This window comes from Lepisosteus oculatus, unplaced genomic scaffold (genome assembly GCF_040954835.1).
Source record: "Lepisosteus oculatus isolate fLepOcu1 unplaced genomic scaffold, fLepOcu1.hap2 HAP2_SCAFFOLD_79, whole genome shotgun sequence".
Classification (NCBI taxonomy): Eukaryota; Metazoa; Chordata; class Actinopteri; order Semionotiformes; family Lepisosteidae; genus Lepisosteus; species Lepisosteus oculatus.
The window spans coordinates 598,404-619,188 of NW_027168352.1; the positions used below are offsets into that span (position 1 = coordinate 598,404).

Genomic DNA, 20,785 nt, shown 5'->3' on the forward strand with positions numbered 1-20,785 from the left:
ATCGAGCAGTAACAGTAACAGTATTTACGTGCCGCTGCTGCCAAGTGGCTCTGGGTTGAGACTGCGTTTTCACTTACTTGCAACGCAAAAGGAGAAAGCGATTTTTGACAGTCTCTCGAGAGACTGCGCTAGGTGTTTAGGGATAGACTTTGTCAGTTCCCCCTGGGATGATGGCCTCTCAAATAGTTTGTGATTCCTATAGACGTTTATACAGTAGAAGCCTGCTTCGTGGCTTAAATCCAAGCTATGGAAACGAGTTAGAGGTCTGATGCAGAACTGCAAATTCAATGAACGGGAACACTACAGTACATTGCACTGTATGTGTGAGGAAAGCTGCCCCCTTCTGTCCCTTGTCGACCGAACAGAGGACTGTAAAAGATACCGCCAAGAAACTTTAGGATGCCGGTTGGAATCCAGCTCCAAAGAAGCCCCTTTGGGTGTTATGTCATCAAAAAGTAAGAACAGCGAATCTCTCTTTGATCAAAAGCGCAACAGAACTGTTTTCCGTGGAGCAGGTTTCAGACCTGTAGACCTGTTTTATTTGTAGGGCAGGGCGCATTCCCAAATGCGAATCTCCTGTTTTAGAAATGCTTTGGGCGGCGTGAAGTGAAAATAAGAAATGGGCTCCAGATGCACATGGAAGCAATCAAGTGTTTGATCCGAGCTGTTTCAAAGACTGCTCAAGAGCTTTCCTTTCACAGAGGCGCAACGATTAATGATGGGGGTGCACCCTTCAATGCGCCTTACGACGCTAGGGAGTGATTGAGAGGATTCGTAGCGTGTGCTCATTTCCCTCTATTCCCCGTGTTGCGGTGGTAGAATGACGTAAATTACTGCTTCGACACGTAATGGCATTATAATCAATTGCAGGAGCTGAGGGCTTTTGTTTTGTTTCGTTTTCCATGGCGTTCGTAAGCGCGCAAATCAAAGGCAATTCCTGCGTCTAACAGGAATTCATGTCTGCACGAATGCTTTTGAAAGTGCAGTGTGGTGCAGCTTGTAAAATCCTTGTCCACATTTGTGGTTTGTTGATGTTTTTTCTGTCTGCCAAAGTTGCATTTTGACATCCGGACTGGGGGACTTTATCATTTGAACGTGAAGCCAGCCTTAAACCCTCTGAGGCGTGTCTGTCTGCCGGCACGAATCTTGTGAAAGGTATTTTTTTTTTAACGGAGAGCGACTTTAAAAAGGTTTCCGCAGCCACCTCGCACTCCGTGTTAGATTATAGGAGGAATGCGGCGGTAATGAGCTCGCTTTTGTCGTGGCCGAGTGGTTAAGGCGATGGACTCGAAATGGGTTGGGGACTCTCTGCGCCGGTTCGGAATTTGCCGACTCCACCGTCTGCCGCACGTCGCCTTGTGCCTGAGCGGCAAAGTCAAAGTGCCGCTTCTCCTTTCCCGGTACAATAAAAACGCTAAATCGCTTGGCCCCGCTGCCATGGAAAGCAATTCTTCAGATAACCACACTTTTTGCGTTCGCACCTCTGGTGCTCTACTTATGCCTTTGAAAACCTACGAATAAAGCTGTAAGAACCGACACGATGTGTAGGTGCTCTTAAAGCACGCAGTAAAGAACTGTTAACAGCAAGGGTTTCAGTGGGTTAACTGAGGAGAAGGCGTGATCGCTAATTGTTGACTTTTTATTTGGTGTTAGAAACACTCTTACTGTGCATGACGTGCAACAAATGTAGCCACAGAAATTGCATCACGCTTTCATGTATGCTATAGCAGACACCAACGTTGCCTAGATAGAAAACCGAAATAGCCGTGGGTTTGCTTGCTGGTCTGAAGGATCTTTCTTCGAATCTTTATCATTTGTCAATGAAAGTAAAAGGTGCTGCAATCTCATACGTTCAGAATCAAACCCGCAGCTGTTGTTCGACTTTATTTCTTGACTAATTACAACTGAGTGTCGCATGAGCAGTTACGTAAACTTGTCTGGTATATTTGAACACAAATGCCGTTCTTCAATTAAAACTAACAGTACATTGTCAGGGACATTCAGTTCTATACAAACAAGAGACAGACAAGAGAATATTTCTACCTTTCATGTGGACTACGTGTTGACTTACTGATCGGAATAATTGAAAAGTTCGGGTTCATAGCCGATGCAGTGCGTGCTAATTAGAACAACAGCAACGCTGAGCTCTCAGCACCGTACTGAGCCCAGGTGATTTTCTAAAGCTGTCAGGTGCAGTTCATTTACATGAAGGAAATCTCTTACTGAGTACGATTACAATGCAGTAAGTAGCACAGACTACTAAGGGGAGTAGCCCGATGCGTTTAAAAACCAGCCGAGCCAGGCAGGAGTCGAACCTGCAATCTCCTGATCCGTAGTCAGACGCTTTATCCATTGCGCCACTGGCCCTCGTGTGACACTGGAGGACTGTAACCCAGTGAGATCAGCACTGCAACTAGTAAAATACCCCCGGTCCATTCTTTTCCAAAAGTGAGAAACACCTGTTTTCTACATTTTGTCTGTTTTAAAACCATATCTCTTTAAACCAAACCAAGAGTTTGTCTTTTGCACTGATATTCTGATTCATTTCGATTTCAAAGAAAAAAAAAAACATTATCTTCCAAAGCATCATAAAATTGTCCCTTCTTCCAGACTCCAGGTGAGCAGATCACAGAATCCGTAATGAGCTTCCTCCATCAAGCAAAGTACCTGAACATGACTCTGTCTTCATAAAAGCGCCCCTGTAATAAAGAAATTAAATCCGAAATCAAGAGGGCAGCTGCCTACTGAAGTTCAAGAAGTCATCAATTTTAACCTAGCAACACATTAAAGGCTGCATCTATACAAGTACGATTCTAGAAATCCTCACCAGATTACGTTTTAAGAAGGAACTGCGCCTCAGGTTCCGCCGAGATCTTAACTCGGATGGTAGGATTCAGAGCCCGGAGTGTGGACTGATGGCGCACGGAGGGTCCACATACTGTGGATCCCGCAGTGATCTTCCGCGTGTTCAAACCGCCAGCGTGTGACTCCCCTGTCCCCGTGACCTCATTGCTCTGCTCTTGCCTCTGTGCAGCCAAGCCCGACTCATGGTAAAGTGGAAAAAAATATGCCCTCAACGTGAGATTTACTCTGGAGCGAGGATAGATGTTACCTTTTTATCGTTGAACAGGATGTATGTGATGTGGCAACTAGGTTCAATTTTGATTCCTGCGGCGATTCCTGTGTCTACCACTAATGTAAGAGCTATTTCAAGTGTGGCGTTGTGCGGCTTTTCAAATGCTCAACAGGATGACTTCGCATGCACGTGTGCTTTCATGCAGTCGTGTGTGCAACCATGTCTGCTTATGTGCAAACGGGCGTGGTTTCATGTATGCAAAAAACTTTCCTGGGCTCTTCTGAAGCACATAAAATTATTTGGAGATATACATTTGTCTTGTTTTCCTCTTAGGCTCTAGAGTTGATAACTTTTTTTTAGGATTCTAGCTTTCTCCCCTTGCAGGCATCGGGCACAGAGGACCTCATGGTTTTCCTATAAATCTTTTTTTTTGTGTTCCTTGTTGTTCCAAACTTAATTTTAATCACTTTTAATTAGATATTTTATTAAAAATAGTGCAAAAAATGACTAATTTCACTAAAAATAATGTAATATAAAACTGATGTTTTTAACTTTATTGTAGTGTTTTAGAAACTACTATGTCTTCAAAAATGGTTATTTTTCATTCCTAGGAATGAAAGCTGTTGTTATATGATGTTTATTTTCAAATTTTGAAAAAATCAAAGGATTCTAGCTTTCTCCCCTTGCAGGCATCGGACACAGAGAACCTCATGGTTTTCCTAAAAATCATTTGTTATGTTCCCTGGTGTTCCAAACTTAGTTTTAATCAATTTGAATTTGTTATTATGTTAAAAACAGGGTAATAAGTTTCTAATTGGACTATAAATAATGTCATATTGTCTGCTATAAAACTGATGTTTTCAACTCCATTGTAGAGATTCTAGAATCAACTAATAGAGAATTAAAATAAAAAAGGGCATAAGAAGACTTTACCAACAACGACCACAAGACGGAGATGTTGTCTAGACATTACCAACAACGACCACAAAATGGAGATATTGTCCAAAGAGCCAAGAAGGGCAAAGCCGCGATAAGGAGATTGCGGTCAGAATGCACATCCGGATCCCAAACAGAATCTCTAGTAAAATATGATCATTTGTGAAACAGGCAAATGAGTGTCTGCTACAATATGATTGCTACACATCTGCATTTGTTGGTATTTAAGGAGTAAGAGTGCAGGCGGTTTAAACCTGCGATCCAGTGTGTTGAAGTATTTCACAACACTACCCCTAGCACATCTGGAAATAATTCCTCATAATGATTATTGCCCTGGGCATGTACCAAAAAATCAGTGAGCATATACATATATCGCTGTGTTGAAGCTAGAGACACAGAATAAGTGCAAACACATCCTAAATACAGTGTTCCTGCACCTTGACCTCATCCAGAATGTATCGTTTTTTGAAAGGGATTGCTGTCAGAATGCACAACTGAATCCCAAACAGAATCTCTAGTCAAATATGATCATTTGTGAAACAGGCAAATGAGTCTCTCAGGTGCCCATTGCTCATTTTCAGACACATTTATGCAATACTTTCACCATGCGTTGAGCAATAGGGATTAAAGATACCAGAGGTAAGGTTTAAAAGTGATTCTGAGGTGCAACACATCAGCGAAACAGCTAGGCATCTGAAATGCGGGGTTTGAGAGCCCTTCAGGGAACACCGTACCCTAAAGGTACCAGAAGTCCACTAGTATAAGCATTAAGTCACTGTCAGCCCTGTTGCAATGTGATTGCTACATATCTTCATTTCTTTGGTTTTTAAGGAGTAAGAGTGCAGGGGGTCTAAATCTGCGATCCAGTGTGTTGAAGTATTTCACAACACTACCTGTAGGCCGTCTGGAAATAAATCCTCATTCTGATTATTGACCTGGGCATGTACCAATAAATCACTGAGCATATATATATATCACTGTGTTGAAGCTAGAGACCTGTATGTAATATGATGCTAAAATGTCATTTTCACATATATTAATGTATTAAATGATTGCTTATGCTTTATAAACAAATCTAATTAAAATAAAATCTTAAGTTTTGTATTTATCTTGTACCATAGAACATGATTTTCTTTGTATTTCAAGCCCACAAAGTGTCCAAATGACGCACTACATGATAAAAGGAAGATTATCACATGCATATCTGTATAATCTTCCTCATGAATATGCATTCCTTTCATTACCTTTTAATTTTTAAAATGAACTCAAGTTGTGTAAAATGTAATAATTTAAGTAGAATAGATTCAAATAATGATCCAGTGTGTTGCACTACTTCACTGCTTCACTGTTCTATGCCGTCTGGAAATAAATCCTCAGACTGCTTACTGCCCTGGGCTTGTACCAATAAATTACAGGAGCACATCTATATATCACTGCGTTGAAGCAGGAGACACACAATAACTGCAAACACATCCTAAATACAGTGTTCCAGCACCCTTGACCTCATCCAGAACGTATCATTTCTTGAAAGGGATTGCTGTCCGAATGCACATCTGAATCCCAAACATAATCTCTAGTAAAATACGATCATTTGTGAAACAGGCAAATGACTGTCTCAGGGGCCCATTCCTCATTCTCAAGACACATGAATGCAGTACATACACCATGCATTGAGCAATAGGGATTAAAGACACCACAGGTAGGGTTAGAAGTCATTCTGACTATATTCAAAAATATTGGACTCATATTCTTATGATGGCAGACATGATGCTGCATTTAAAACCAGGGTTAATGGACATTATATGACTGTCAATTCTGTTTTGTTTTGGGGACTCTTGGCTGCCTATGTGGTACAGTGCAGCGTGAAGGAAACATTTTCCAAAACTGTGTCAGCTCAAAAGTTGTAAGAAAACCTCTCCAGCTGCTTTAACTCTCTTCATTTTTGTCATTTAATGTGACAATCGATGTATAACTGGATCCTCACATATGCAAATGGTGAGGCTCCAGTTCGACACCCAGTTCGACACCACTTTACAGTATATGACAAAAGCATGGCAGACTGTGCCGGACCGGCAGATAACTTCCGCTTATTTTTACCATATTAAACATTGGAAATCCTCCCACTTGCATTTGTGACACTTGATTTTGGCTCCACCTAAGACACTCTTAAATCTTCAAAAACTTTTCTCTTCTCCCGCAACACTCTTGTCTGTCGGCACTGTGTGGCAGAGTTGCATGACAACCCATCTCACCACGGAAAGGAACCTAACAGCTTTGGTAAGAGAGGAGAAAAGGACCCAGCCCATAAGGGGATCGAACCCGCAACCTTGGCGCTATTAGCACCACGCTCTAACCAACTGAGCTAACCGGCCTCACGACAGTGCTCCTCTCTGTGCTGCAAAAAATCAAACTCAGGGAATTTCTTTTGTCCTCCTTTGAATAGAAAGCCGTGTAATTCAGTGTACGGGCTTTCCCGTGCAGTTTCATGGTTCTTGTAACCCATATCCTACACTGGCCTGAAGTGCCCCCCCATTTCACAGCATTTTTCAGCTGATTTAAAATGTACCTAAAGGAGAAGCATTATTGAAGACCATCAATTACCAAGAGCTTTTGTCAAAGGTTTTGGTGGTTATTTTTAATGACCACAGAGCACTATGACCTCAGTTTTACATCTCATCCAAAAGACAGCGCCCTTTTACAACACAGCTTCTCCGTCACTATATTGGGAGATTGGGACCCGCACAGACCTCAGAGTGAGCGCCTCCCCGCTGGCCCCATTAACACCGCTTCCAGCTGGAAGCTTTGTTTTTCCCTGTAGCTCACCCTTATCCAGGTACTGACCTGGCTCACACCTGCTTAGCTTCAGTGGGTTTTCAGTTGCGAGTTGCAAAAGTTGGGATGCAAGTGATGGAGCCGTTCGCTGCAAAAGCCACTGCATTGGCCAGGAATCGAAACCAAGCCTCCTGCATGGCAGGCGAGAGTCCTAACAATGAACCACCAATGCTCAGTGCCTGTACCTTCAAAAAAGACGCTTTTTTGGTGCTCTGTGCAAAAAGCGTCGACATCTGCTTCCAGCTGCAAAATGCCATTCCCGGACGCTGAATAATTTATTTCCAAGGCAGCGGGTACAAGCGATTGGGCGTTTTAAAACCACCAGGAACAGCAAAGAGGCACGCTTCTTTGCTTGCGCCGGAACACACCGACTGAAGGCGGACAACGTAGTCGGCAGGATTCGAACCTGCGCGGGGAGACCCCAATGGATTTATAGTCCATCGCCTTAGCCACTCGGCCACGACTACAGCAAACCCCGCCCCCGCTGCGTTCTTGCTACAATCTTACCTGGATCGCGAGGCGCCGGCGGAAGCCTTTCAAAGTCGTTCTCCGTTTCAAAAAAACATTTCCAAAATACAAGCCTTGCAGACAGACACACCTCAGAGGACTTAAGGGTGGCTTCATGTCGGAATGATAAAGTCTCCCCGTCCGGACATGAAAATGCCACTTTGTCACACACAAAAAAAGAATCAACAACAGAGAAATGCCCACAACAGCTATACACAGAAAACATGCAGGACACTGCTCATGATGTTTCCCGAGCCGAAACACAGTGCGTTTTTCCAAGCCATTTGACAAAGCCCGCCAACTGAAAACTGCAGCAGATCGTGTAAAGACGTTCAACTTTGTAACTACTGCACGCACAGAAAGCAGAATAAATTCGTCTTTTCAAACTGTCAAAGGTTTGCTTTGCGAATGCTGCAGGACATCGCACAATCTCTTTTGAACGGGGACAAACCATTTCTTATGGGGCGCATTAAGTACAGACGTTTAAAAAGCTCCACTCATGCCGACGATGCAGCATGAAGAAGCGCAACCTAACGTTTGACAGACAAAAGCCGGGCGCCGCTACGAGCAATATGAAATCAAACTGACAGCACACGGCGTTTCGCGCTGACTCAAAAGTGATCTCGACAGACGCTGTTCTCTGCATAACGCTGAAAGAGCTAAAGAGCGGTTCTGTTGAGACGTAACAAGCTCGTTTCTTTCTACCATGATGTTACCATGACAAAATCTGTCTTTAAACACCTTCCTCATTCTCTGACGAGACTGTCAAAAATTGCTTTCGCCGATTGCATTGCAAACAGGCGGAAGCGGGGTTTTGGGAAAAGTTTTCAACTAGCAATAATCGCGCCTCGGCTAAACCTCACAGGCTACGATACTGCCACTGCGCAAAGCTGACGGTTGCCAGGCAACCGCGGGGATCCTAGGGAAATCGTTATCAATCGTCTCATGGCATGTCGTTGCTGAAATGCTTCATATTTGTGTTTTCTCTCTTTGACCAGCCCAGCTACGCCCCACTAGAAGTCAGAGAAGCATAAAAATTGCATGGAACTCATTCATGCTCCTCTCCACGGAAATCTTTAGTAAAAGGCGAAAGATTTGTATGAGATGAAGAGAAACCAGAGTACATAGCTGAACAGCTGTAGGAGCCCAGGCGGCCTTCAAGGCCTCTGCCCTGCCGGTCGTGGTTGGCAATGCACCTGGCCTTACAAATGAGCCAGTGGGGCCCGTTCAGCTCCGGGCTCATCGCCTGCGGCTCTCGGTTTGCGAGCGTGCCCAATCCGTGCGATAACTCGGAAAACACCTGGCCATACTGTGCCGGAAACGACGCACTCTGGGAAGCCGCTATGCAAAGCGAGGTCCCAAGATCCCCTGCAGCCGGACACTTCCCGCCCCCCAAAGAAAAGAGCGCCAATCAGACGGCCGGAGACCGAGGACTCGCACAGCAGACGGCCACAATCGCCATAATAAGAGCCTAACCCTAACCCTAACCCTCGGAAATCTGTGGCGTTTAGCGTGACATAGTCTTGCAGGCATCGTGCTGTCTCACTGCAATACTATACCGCTGGAGGAAACAGTCCATCTGGCCATGAAACTCATTTGAACGTCTAGCTACAGCAACTAACTATATCATGATTTATTCAGGATGTGCGGAATCAGCACGTCCCGGAGACAGCTTCCGAAATCGTGAGCATTCTCTGGTGGTAGGGGCGTTCAAGATGGCGCTCAGGTGGGAGGTAAAGTTTAGTGGTTGAGGAGTTTTTTTTGAGTTTTTCATGACCTGAATGTTAATTTTTGCTTTTTTTGACTACTGAAAAATAAGGACTTAACAGTAGTTGTTTAAACGTCAGTTATAACTGAAAGAAAAAAAAAAAGATTTTTTTTAGGTTTAAGAATTTCGATATGAGTAACACTGAGAAAAGAAAAGAGAGTGCTGGGTCTTCGAAGGAGAAATCTAAGATACCTCAATCGTATATGTATAGCACTACAAGAAAATTGATGGCAACTAAAGAGAAAAGTGAAGCAACTGGAGGGGACGTGGAAAGAGTGCTGGAGATGCGCTCGCAGCCCAAGTGAGACTCAGCTGCCAGAGGAAGAGCCGGAGTCCCTGCCCAGCACACCTGTGAAAACCCCGGCAGCCAAGAGAGGAAGGGGCGAGCTGACGCTGGAGGAGCTCCAGACCAACATCTTCAACATGATGGCACAGAGCATGGGTGAGCTGAAGGAAATGATTCGATCTAATACAGTTGCAATCGAAAGTCTTAAAAAGTCCATGGACTGTGTGTTTAAAGAGGTTGAAGACTTAAAGAGTGAAGTAAAAGTTCTTAAACAAGTAAATACCGAACAAGAAAAGCATATTAAAGAACTTGAATTGAAAGTGAACGATGTAGATAGATACCGTTGATGATGGAATTTAAAATTATTTGGAGTTAAAGAGGAACGTGATAAGGACCTTGTTGCAACAGTGAAGGGTATCTGTAAAAGGACCCTGCCGGACCAGGAGGACGTAATATCGGCCATTGACTTTGTTCACAGGCTCGGGAGAGCGAACATGTCTGAGCGAACTGAGCAAGTGCGCCCCAGATCGATTATAATACAGTTCACCAAGAGGACGGCGAGGGACATGCTGTGGCGAGCGGCGAGGGGGAATGAGTATTTGAATGGGAACAAACTGAGGTTTGCAGAGGACCTGTCTGCTGCGGACAGGAGCACCAGGAACCAGCTGTGGCCCCAGGTTGAAGCTGCCAGAAGAGAGGGGAGGAGAGCCTACTTTGTGGGAGCGAGGGCCTTTGTGGACGGGAAGGAGATTTGCTCCCAGTGACTGCTAAGTTAATGATTATGTTTGGTTTTATTTGTTATACCAGTATATACTAGTGTTTCTTTAGTGTTAGTTTGGAATGGTGTAGTTAAGTGTTAAGGACTGTTATAGTTCTGGTTCTTTGAAAAACTCAATAGTTTAGACAGTCTTAGAGTTAGTTATTTGCTTTTGTGTATGTCTTTTTCATGAATGCCAGAGGTACTCGAAATGTTGTTAAAAGAAAAACTGTGTGCTGAATTTTATTTTTTACAGGAAACGCATGCATGTTGAAACTAAAGTTTATAAATAATTGAGAAATATTAAAGCAAGGAAAATATGATACGTGTAAAATATACAATTTGATCACATTATTACTTAATTACCTCTGGTAGTTAAATGCTTTTTTCTGCTGTGTTTTTTTTCTCTTGTACATGACTCTGATCCTCTTGTTGTATTTGTATTTGTAAATTCTATATGTTTAATAAATTTTTTTTTAAAAAAAGCATTCTCTGGTGGTGTCCTGCAGGCTTCCTGCGGGTGTGCGTTGGTGGTATAGTGGTAAGCATAGCTGCCTTCCAAGCAGTTGACCCAGGTTCGATTCCCGGCCAATGCAGTGGCGAATGTTTTCAAATGCTGTCATGAGCCTTGGATTGTGACTAGCAAAGCGAAGCCTTTTGAAAGAGCTAAAGCACTGCAAAACGGAATTGAGGGAGAATCTTACAGGGGATTCTGAGCGGTGTCTGCATACACGCAGTCCGATACGGGTGCTGAAAGCTTGAGCTACTCTCAATGTCATGCTGCCTTTCCCCGGAGTAAATCTGTTACATTGAAAGAATGCTTCTCGCAGGTTCAAAAAGGGACCCTTTGTTAATTGTAGAAATCAATGATTTCGAATGAATTCTGTATGCGTTAAAAGACAGCTATACACAGGAAACATGCAGGACACTGCTCATGATGTTTACCGAGCCGAAACACAGTGCGTTTTTTCAAGCCATTTGACAAAGCCCGCCCACTGAAAACTGCAGCAGATCGTGTAAAGACGTTCAACTTTGTAACTACTGCACGCACAGTAAGCAGAATAAATTCCTCTTTTCAAACTGTCAAAGGTTTGCTTCGCGAACGCCGCAGGACATCGCACAATCTCTTTTGAACAGGGACAAACGATTTCTTATGGGGCGCAGTAAGTACTGTTACTGTCACTGCTCAATACCGACGTTGGCCTACTATACCATGTTCAGCCACCGCTAGAAAATGTACGGCTCTAGCACCAGAGCAAACAACAGGAGGGCCGACGTCAAACAGGCACACGTGTCAAACATGGAGAGCAATGAGAATGGGATTCGAACCCATGCGTGCAGAGCACAATGGATTAGCAGCCCATCGCCTTAACCACTCAGCCACCTTGTTGGCGAAACTGGGCTGTCCGGACATGGGTTGGCGCGCTCCAGATGATCTTTTTCTTTTTTTTCCCCTCGTACTTGAGGGTTATTTTCCTGTTCCACATGTGATTTCAACATTTTCCTTGGGAGATGTCAAGCCAGCAAGCCACTGCTGTGGTTCAGTGGCCAGTGTGGAGTTCAGTGGCCCTGTTGTACACAGAAAGCACATTGAGCTCCTTGGACATGAAAAGTTCCAGATAAAAGCCATTTGTCATCCTTTCTCTTGGTGTCGATGTTGCTATTGTATGTAAAGGTGGCAACTTGCTCAGCGAGCAGGCGGAGCACACACCGAATGCAGATGTGTCTGAGTGGTGTGTCCAAGTGGCTTCAAAAGGACAGCACTCCTGGGGCACCGTGGCTTAGTTGGTTAAAGCGTCTGCCTAGTAATCAGGAAGTCCTGGGTCCGAATCCCAGTGGTGCCTTTTTTGTTCTGTCTTCTCAAACAGAACTGGTCATTATGGACAACCGCCTACGGCTAGACTTAATTAAATGCAAGTATTTATTTCCTGTCTTTAATGCGACTTGTTTTTCTTAAAATGGATGCAACTTGCAAAACATGAAATACAAACCTTGCTAATCAGCGCTACCGGCTGGAAAAAAAAAAGTCAGCAATGTTTTTTTCTTTAACCTTAACCCTGCTAATGGAGAAGAGTTAAACGACCGAGTATATGCAGCTTAAACGGTCCGCACGTCGGGTTCTTAGCTGAAAGGGTGGTAAATCACGCTCACCCCAGTCCTTAATCTTTCGAAGAGGATACAAAATTGAACCTAGTCGCCACATTACATACATCCAGTTCAATGATAAAAAGGTAACATCTATCCTCGCTCCAGAGTAAATCTCACGTTGAGGGCATCTTTTTTTTCACTTTACCGTGAGTCGGGCTCAGCTGCACAGAGGAGAGAGCAGAGCAATGAGGTCACGGGGACAGGGGAGTCACACGCTGGCGGTTTGAATACTCCGTTCGCCATCAGTCCGCACTCCGGACTCTGAATCCTGCCATCAGAGTTAAGATCTTGGCGGAACCTAAGGTACAGTTCCTTCTTAAAACGTAATTTGGTGAGCATTTCTAGAATCGCACTTGTATAGATGCAGCCTTTAATGTGTTGCTAGGTTAAAATTGATGACTTCTTGTATTTCAGTAGGCAACTGCCCTCTTGATTTCGGATTTAATTTCTTTATTACAGGGGCGCTTTTATGAAGACAGAGTCATGTTCAGGTACTTTGCTTGATGGAGGAAGCTCATTTCGGACTCTGTGATCTGCTCACCTGGAAAGGTCTGCTGTACTACTACAAGGGAGAAGTAGAGTCTGGAAGAAGGGACAATTTTATGATGCTTTGGAAGATAATGTTTTTTTTTCTTATACTGAAAATGAAAAGTAGTTGTTTCTATATGGACTCAGTCTTTGGAATTTGTATATTTATATATTTCAGTGAACCCTCAGCCTCTTCATTGTAAATGTTTTTATTTCTTAGCTTAAAATTCACCCATGTGAAATGATGTCAGCCATAAACATCATGACTCTATATTTCCTACCTGAATCTATTCTACTTAAATTATAACATTATACACAATTTGAGTTCATTTTAAAAAGTAAAAGGTAATGAAAGGAATGCATTTTCATAAGAAAGATAATACCGGTATGCATGTGATAATCTTCCTTATATCATCTAGTGCGTCATTTAGACATTTTGTGGGCTTCAAATACAAAGAAAATCATTTTCTATGGTACAAGATAAATACAAAACTTAAGCTTTTATTTTAATTAGATTTGTTTATAAAGCATAAGCAATCATTTATTACATTACTATATGTGAAAATAACATTTTAGCATCATATGTTTAGTATATTTAGTCCCTAATGCCTAAAGAAATGATCATTTGTTTAACATGCACGGGTCTGTCTCAAAGGATGCAGTACACCTGAAGGGTCTCAAACCCTACATTACGGATGGCTAGCTGTATCCCTCACATGTGGCACCTCAGAATGACTTCTAACCTTACCTGTGGGGTATTCAGTCCCTATTGCTCAATGCACGGTGTACATACTGCATACATGTGTCTTGAGAATGAGAAATGGGCCCCTGAGACAGTCATTTGCCTGTTTCACAAACAGGGACCTGGACCTAGACCTGGCCCGTACGGGGCTCAAACCCGCGACCTTGGCATTATTAGCACCACGCTCTAACCAACTGAGCTAACCGGCCTCACGACAGTGCTCCTCTCTGTGCTGCAAAAAATCAAACTCAGGGAATTTCTTTTGTCCTCCTTTGAATAGACAGTCGTGTAATTCAGTGTACGGGCTTTCTCGTGCAGTTTCATGGTTCTTGTAACCCAAATCCTACACTGGCCTGAAGTGCCCCCCCATTTCACAGCATTTTTCAGCTGATTTAAAATGTACCTAAAGGAGAAGCATTATTGGAGACCATCAATTACCAAGAGCTTTTGTCAAAGGTTTTGGTGGTCATTTTGAATGACCACAGAGCGCTGTGACCTCGGTTTTACATCTCATCCAAAAGACAGCGCCCTTTTACAACACAGCATCTCCGTCACTATACTGGGGCATTGGGACACTCACAGACCTCAGGGTGAGCGCCCCCCCGCCGGCACCATTAACACCGCTTCAAGCTGGAAGCTTTGTTTTTCCCTGTAGCTCACCCTCATCCGGGTACTGACCTGGCTCACACCTGCTTAGCTTCAGTGGGTTTTCAGTTGCGAGTTGCAAGGGGATGCAAGTGATGGAGCCGCTCGCTGCAAAAGCCACTGCATTGGCCAGGAATCGAAACCAAGCCTCCTGCATGGCAGGCGAGAGTCCTAACAATGAACCACCAATGCTCAGTGCCTGTACCTTCAAAAAAGACGCTTTTTTGGTGCTCTGTGCAAAAAGCGTCGACATCTGCTTCCAGCTGCAAAATGCCATTCCCGGACGCTGAATAATTTATTTCCAAGGCAGCGGGTACAAGCGATTGGGCGTTTTAAAACCACCAGGAACAGCAAAGAGGCACGCTTCTTTGCTTGCGCCGGAACACACCGACTGAAGGCGGACAACGTAGTCGGCAGGATTCGAACCTGCGCGGGCAGACCCCAATGGATTTCTAGTCCATCGCCTTAACCACTCGGCCACGACTACAACAAGCCCCGCTGCCGCTGCGTTCTTGCTACAATCTTACCTGGATCGCGAGGCGCCGGCGGAAGCCTATTTCAAAGTCGTTCTCCGTTTCAAAAAAACATTTCCAAAATACAAGCCTTGCAGACAGACACGCCTCAGAGGACTTAAGGGTGGCTTCATGTCGGAATGATAAAGTCTCCCCGTCCGGACATGAAAATGCCACTTTGTTACACACAAAAAAAGAATCAACAACAGAGAAATGCCCACAAGCATTTGAAAAGCCGCACCACGTCGCACTTGAAATAGCTCTTATATTAGTGGTAGACGCAGGAATCGCCTTTTTATTTACGCTCTTACCAACGCGATGGAAAGCAAAACAAAGCAAAGCAGAGCAGAGCAAAACAAAACGAACAAACGAAAACCCTCATGTCCCGCACTCGCATATAACGCCGTTACGTGCCCAAGCGGTATTGTACGTCATCCTAGCACTGCCCCCTGGGTCGTACGGTATATGGGAACAAGCACACGCCAGGAATCGTCTCGAATCACTCCCTACAGCTGTAAGGCGCCTTGAAGCGTGCACCCCCAACATTCTTCTTTGCGCATCTGTGAAAGGTAAACTCTTGAGCAAACTCTGAACCAGCTCTAAGGAAACTAATCTGATTAGACGTTACTTTGACTCATCTTCTTACGCTCAGTGCCGGATTGCTCAAACTCCAGCTAGGGTTAGGGTTAGCATTCCCACGCTACTTAGACACTTTGTTTACGCTCAGTGCTGGATTTTGGGAACTTCAGGACGAGTGGGAATTTTCTCCTATCTGTCCATTCTGTTTTGTTTTGGAGACTCTTGGCTGCCTATGTTGTTCAGTGCAGCGTGAAGGAAACATTTTCCAAAATTGTGTCAGCTCAAAAGGTGTAAGAAAACCTCTCCAGCTGCTTTAACTCTCTTCATTTTTGTCATTTAATGTGACACTCGATGTATAACTGGAGTCCTCACATATGCAAATGGTGAGGCTCCAGTTCAACACCCAGTTCGACACCACTTTACAGTATATGACAAAAGCATGGCAGACTGTGCTGGACCAGCTGGTAACTTCCGCTTATTTTGACCATATTAAACATTGGAAATCTTCCCACTTGCATTTGTGACACTTGATTTTGGCTCCACCTAAGACACTCTTAAATCTTCAAACACTTTTCTCTTGTCCCGCAACACACTTGTCTGTCGGCACTATGTGGCAGCGTTGCATGACAACCCATCTCACCACAGAAAGGAACCTAACAGCTTTGGTAAGAGAGTAGAATTACCTGAAGAACTGCTTTCCATGGAAGCAGGACCAAGCGATGTAGCATTTTTATAGTACCAGGAAAGGAGAAGCGGCACTTTCTCCAGCTCCAAGCTCAATTGCAATGAAAAAACATGCAGAACAGAGAGCAGCTGAATTTGTGCTCAGTAGGGTGGGGAGGACTCAGCATTGCTATTGTTCTAATTGGCATGAAGTGCAGGGGATCTGAATCAGAACATGTCAGTTAGTTCGATCATTGCGTCAATATGTAGGCCACGTTAATACAGAATTATTACTTTGTCTGTCTCGTCTTTGTATATAGCTGAATGTCCCTGACAATTTCATGTTAGTTTTTAAGAACGACATTGGTGCTAATATATACATATATAGCATATAAGGAACACGTAAAAGTTCAGTCTGATAAACTGAGCTGATGGTTGGAAGAAAACCATCTCAGCGTCCATTCTCTGTCCCTTTTTTAGGACAAGGCGTACCGGAAACCCTGCTGTTGACGCAGGAACGATCAGGTCCGATTCGTTTACTACCTGGCAGGCCTGAGGAATCGTCTGACCTGACCGAATGTTCTCGGGGTCACCGCTTAGAGAGTGGGCATCTGGGTGCACCCGTGTCCACAGCACACTGTTTACTGTGTCCAGCTGGGCGCCCAGTCAAACCAATAGGTCTGCACCAATACAGACCGAATGGGTCAACTGAGGTGCTACCTGGAAGTAGTGAGCAAACTTCCTTTTTCCGATGGAGATGGAAGCTACACAGCTTCCTTTGCTCCAAATGGACCTATGAGGTGGGGATGCCCACCACAGAACCTCTGACTGCGTCACCAGAGTCACCTGACAGCTTCGCGACAGGTCCTCGAACAGACCTTCACTGATTATGGACTTCTCAGAGCTGAGGCTAAGAATTACATCATCAACCTGCACTTCTGCCACCTGGACCCCCTCCCACCACCATGGGGTGGTAGTCCTGGACCCCCTGAGGTACCAGGGTGCACAGAAAGGACTCCCATTCATTACCGGACAGGGAGATCCACTCTTCTTCAGGGATGAAAAAGGGGTGTGCTTTACCTGGCGGGTCAAGCAGCTGCTCGGAGCACTGCTCCTGTAGTTGGGAGACCGTGGGAGTTCTGGCCTGGGCAGGACTTCCCTGTAGTTTTGGAAAGCAAGAAGAGACATTTATTCTCGTTCAGAGGAACCAGGAGGAACCTCCAACTCAGCTATAGTGTTCAGTGGGGACTGTGTGATCACAGCATAACCACTGAATCCCCCTTTTTGCTGTGCAACAGGCTTAGGGTTTTTGACCTTAGCCCACAATTTTCCACGGTGGCAGTCCACCAGAGGCTCCAGCCTGTCAAGCAGGTCTTGGCAAATGAGTAGTGGCTCTGTTTTAAACCTAGAGATGTAAACAGGATGCACCACGTTCATTGGCCCGAACCTAAGTGCCACCCACACTCGGTGTGTGATCCTGGCATGATCCTGGGTATAGCTGGAAATATCTATCTTACACGGTTCTACCTTAAGTCTGATGCCTTTTCCTTTCGCTACTCGTTTGAGCTCGCTGAGTAGATCGGCTGACATCAAACTAATTTCAGCCCCAGTGTCAATCAGTGCTTCTCTATCTAAGACGTTTTCAAGAGAAACCTTGATATAAATACGCCTTGCTTTGCCTTTCTGGCTGAGATTCCCTAAGAATTGTTGGAAGCCTGCCTTTTCTTTGACTTCAGGGGCGGGGTCAGCGCCCAACTCAGAGTCACAGCCTTCTTCCAGGCAGGAACCCTCCCACCCAATCAGATAGACTGAGGGAGGGGCTTGGGACGGATCCCCGCCTCCTCCAGTCTTATGATAGACTCTGCCTGAGCCCTTGCCTTCCCCGTAGCGCTCACGGCGGCGTGCGGTCCTGCCTGCCTATTTTGCGCCGGGGCTTAGCGAGCTCAGGAACCTCAGCTGCCTCGAGCTGAGGCGAGTCGTCAACCCTGCTGGCTTTAGTGGCGAACACGGCCGTTTTAGCAGGTTTTCGCTCTGAGGAAGCAGAGACTTCAGCTCCCCAGGCTTTTTGAGCCAAGCTTCTAATGTCAGCCATTTTCATCGCTGTGTGTGCATCACAATCATTTTCCTGACTGAGGGATGCAGATTAGCAATGAATAAACCTTTGAAATTCACGTTCTCTTCGCAACCCTCTTCATTCCGCCCTGCAAAATAAGTGCGCCTAAGCCTCTGATAATAGTCGCGAGGGGCTTCAGCTTTTTCGTTCTTAATATGGTGCACAGTGGCTACGGCAGCTATGGGATCGATAAAAGCCGAAAATTCTCCGATCATTGCCTGACACAGCTCCTCAAAGCTATTACAAACCTCCGGTCCTTGTCTAGACATCCACTCGTGGACCGCTCGGCTGGTAGTTTTCCTTACTAACATAGCCTTTTCCTGTTCGGACGCTTCGGGCATAAACTGCAAAGTATATCTCAGCTCATCGATGTAGGTCTCCACATTATTCCCTGACACTGACGGGTCAAACCTTTCTACATCTTTGGCTAACTGCCTCAGGGAGTGGAGGTTAATTTTTACGGTTTCTCCGCGGGCAGGGAGACGGCCGTGATCAGGAGCAGGGGGTCTATGCCTGAATTGACTCGCCCTTGCGTTTCGCGCAGGACTCTGCGATCTCCCCCATGCCGATCCGACCACAGACCCAGGCCGGGAGAAACCTCCTCCCGGCGTGCTGGGTGAGCGCTCCGGGCTGCTAGGTGGGCTGGCATGCAAGTGGGATCTAGTCTATTTTGCTTCCAGTACGGCAGCATCTGACTCCTTTTGCCTTTCCTGGCTGAGCTCATTTAAACTCTCAATTTTTTTTTCTTTTTCTTTCAAGCTCGCTTCCAGGTCTCTCCTAGCTACCTCAGCCGCAGTTTCTCTAGCAGACAAGTCATCTAATTTACCTAAAACTTCCCTGAGTCAGTCTTCACTTTCCTCATTTTTCACTCTCTTTTCTCTGATTATATCCAACAACTCAACTCGCTCCGCCTTATATCTTTCTAGCGTTCCCTGAAACTTTTGAAACTTTGTCACCTCGGACAAAGACGGTTCCAGCTGTTTAGCTAGATTTAAGGTGAAACTCGATAGGACCAGAACTGCGTTCACAGACCCTCCTGTGTTAAGCTGGTTCGCTACCTTAGCTACTAAATCTACTTGCAGCTTCTCAATATCATCAAAGTTCAACTTTTCGATACCACTCCAGTAACCATGATTGTCGTCACTAGAAATAGTACTTATAAGCGACTCCACTTCAGACATTTAGCAGCCATTGTCATTACGTCAGAGAAACTTTAAGAGTATTACTTTTTTTTTCTTTTTCCAAAATACAGTATGGAATCTAGACACCCGAGCAGATGGATTTCCAATCAGCACACGTTACACTAAACGCTAGAAAACAGGGGGATTTCTTTACGCAGTTATCAGCACACCCGGTATTCGCGTATAGAAGCCGCGGTGCTGTGCTGAACTTGAACTCACAGCAACATCAGTTATTATACTAGTCTGCCTGGATACGAGTGGCAGACCTTACTGTGAGGGTTATCAATATACAAGGTATATAATCCCGAAGAGATGCAAACACAAAGAGATACACAACAGAGAATATATGTCAATATATATCGTTCGGTTACCAAATCGCTAATCAGTGTTATTACCCACTGTTACTCTAAACTCGGAAGTAAATACATTACTCATGAATTAAATTGATAACAACTTGTGTTGAGGTACAATTGAATTCTCGAGACGCAATGTAGAACATGGGGTTTACTTATCCACTGTGTATCGATTTGGAATTTGCCGGCACGAACACCAAACCAGCTGACAGGCTCTGTTGCAGCCTCTGTTCCAGCGGTTGTCCAATGGGCGTTGTCCCGGCGTCCTCTGGGTACCGGCCAACCAGTCAAGGTGCAGCTCGGAGTAGGACGGGCGGAGGAATCTGACTGCGGCGCGCAGGGCAGTCGTTGCTCCAAGGGGATCTACCAGCAGTCCGGCGGGCTGGTAGAAAGTCTCTATGCACAGAGTGTGACCGCGAGTCCTCACAAGTCACTCTTGTGCCTGGGAAGAAGCTGGTTCGTTCCCGGTCCAGCACTGCTTCTGAATAAGCTATTCAGGTTGTCGACGAGGGTCCAACTGTAGGGTCCAACTGTCCAACACAAACACAATCTGTGGCGTTTAGCGTGACATAGTCTTGCAGGCATCGTGCTGTCTCACTGCAATACTATACCGCTGGAGGAAACAGTCCATCTGGCCATGAAACTCATTTGAACGTCTAGCTACAGCAACTAACAATATCATGAATTCTGTATGCGTTAAAAGACAGCTATACACAGAAAACATGCAGGACACTGCTCATGATGTTTCCCGAGCCGAAACACAGTGCGTTTTTCCAAGCCATCTGACAAAGCCCGCCCACTGAAAACTGGAGCAGATCGTGTAAAGACGTTCAACTTTGTAACTACTGCACGCACAGGAAGCAGAATAAATTCCTCTTTTCAAACTGTCAAAGGTTTGCTTTGCGAACGCTGCAGGACATCGCACAATCTCTTTTGAACGGGGACAAACGATTTCTTATGGGGCGCAGTAAGTACAGACGTTTAAAATGCTCCACTCATGCCGACGATGCAGCATGAAGAAGCGCAACCTAACGTTTGACAGACAAAAGCCAGGCGCCGCTACGAGCAATATGAAATCATACTGACAGCACACGGCGTTTCGCGCTGACACAAAAGTAATCTCGACAGACGCTGTTCTCTGCATAACGCTGAAAGAGCT

General features: G+C 45.0%; 6 non-coding genes across 6 annotated transcripts; 1 reads left to right on the forward strand and 5 right to left on the reverse strand.

Annotated features, from left to right (window-relative positions):
- Nucleotides 1-2,294: 2,294 nt before the first annotated feature.
- On the reverse strand, nt 2,295-2,367 carry trnar-acg (transfer RNA arginine (anticodon ACG)). Its single transcript has one exon. It is a non-coding gene; the product is annotated as a tRNA-Arg (tRNA).
- Nucleotides 2,368-7,229: 4,862 nt separating this feature from the next.
- trnay-aua (transfer RNA tyrosine (anticodon AUA)) lies at nt 7,230-7,311 on the reverse strand. The gene has a single exon. It is a non-coding gene; the product is annotated as a tRNA-Tyr (tRNA).
- A 790-nt stretch (nt 7,312-8,101) lies between these two features.
- LOC138235406 (U4 spliceosomal RNA) lies at nt 8,102-8,243 on the reverse strand. The gene has a single exon (XR_011188128.1). It is a non-coding gene; the product is annotated as a U4 spliceosomal RNA (small nuclear RNA).
- Nucleotides 8,244-8,358: 115 nt separating this feature from the next.
- On the reverse strand, nt 8,359-8,475 carry LOC138235415 (U5 spliceosomal RNA). Its single transcript, XR_011188137.1, has one exon. It is a non-coding gene; the product is annotated as a U5 spliceosomal RNA (small nuclear RNA).
- A 2,211-nt stretch (nt 8,476-10,686) lies between these two features.
- Nucleotides 10,687-10,758, forward strand: trnag-ucc (transfer RNA glycine (anticodon UCC)). The gene has a single exon. It is a non-coding gene; the product is annotated as a tRNA-Gly (tRNA).
- A 3,872-nt stretch (nt 10,759-14,630) lies between these two features.
- trnas-aga (transfer RNA serine (anticodon AGA)) lies at nt 14,631-14,712 on the reverse strand. Its single transcript has one exon. It is a non-coding gene; the product is annotated as a tRNA-Ser (tRNA).
- Between the last annotated feature and the right edge of the window lie 6,073 nt (nt 14,713-20,785).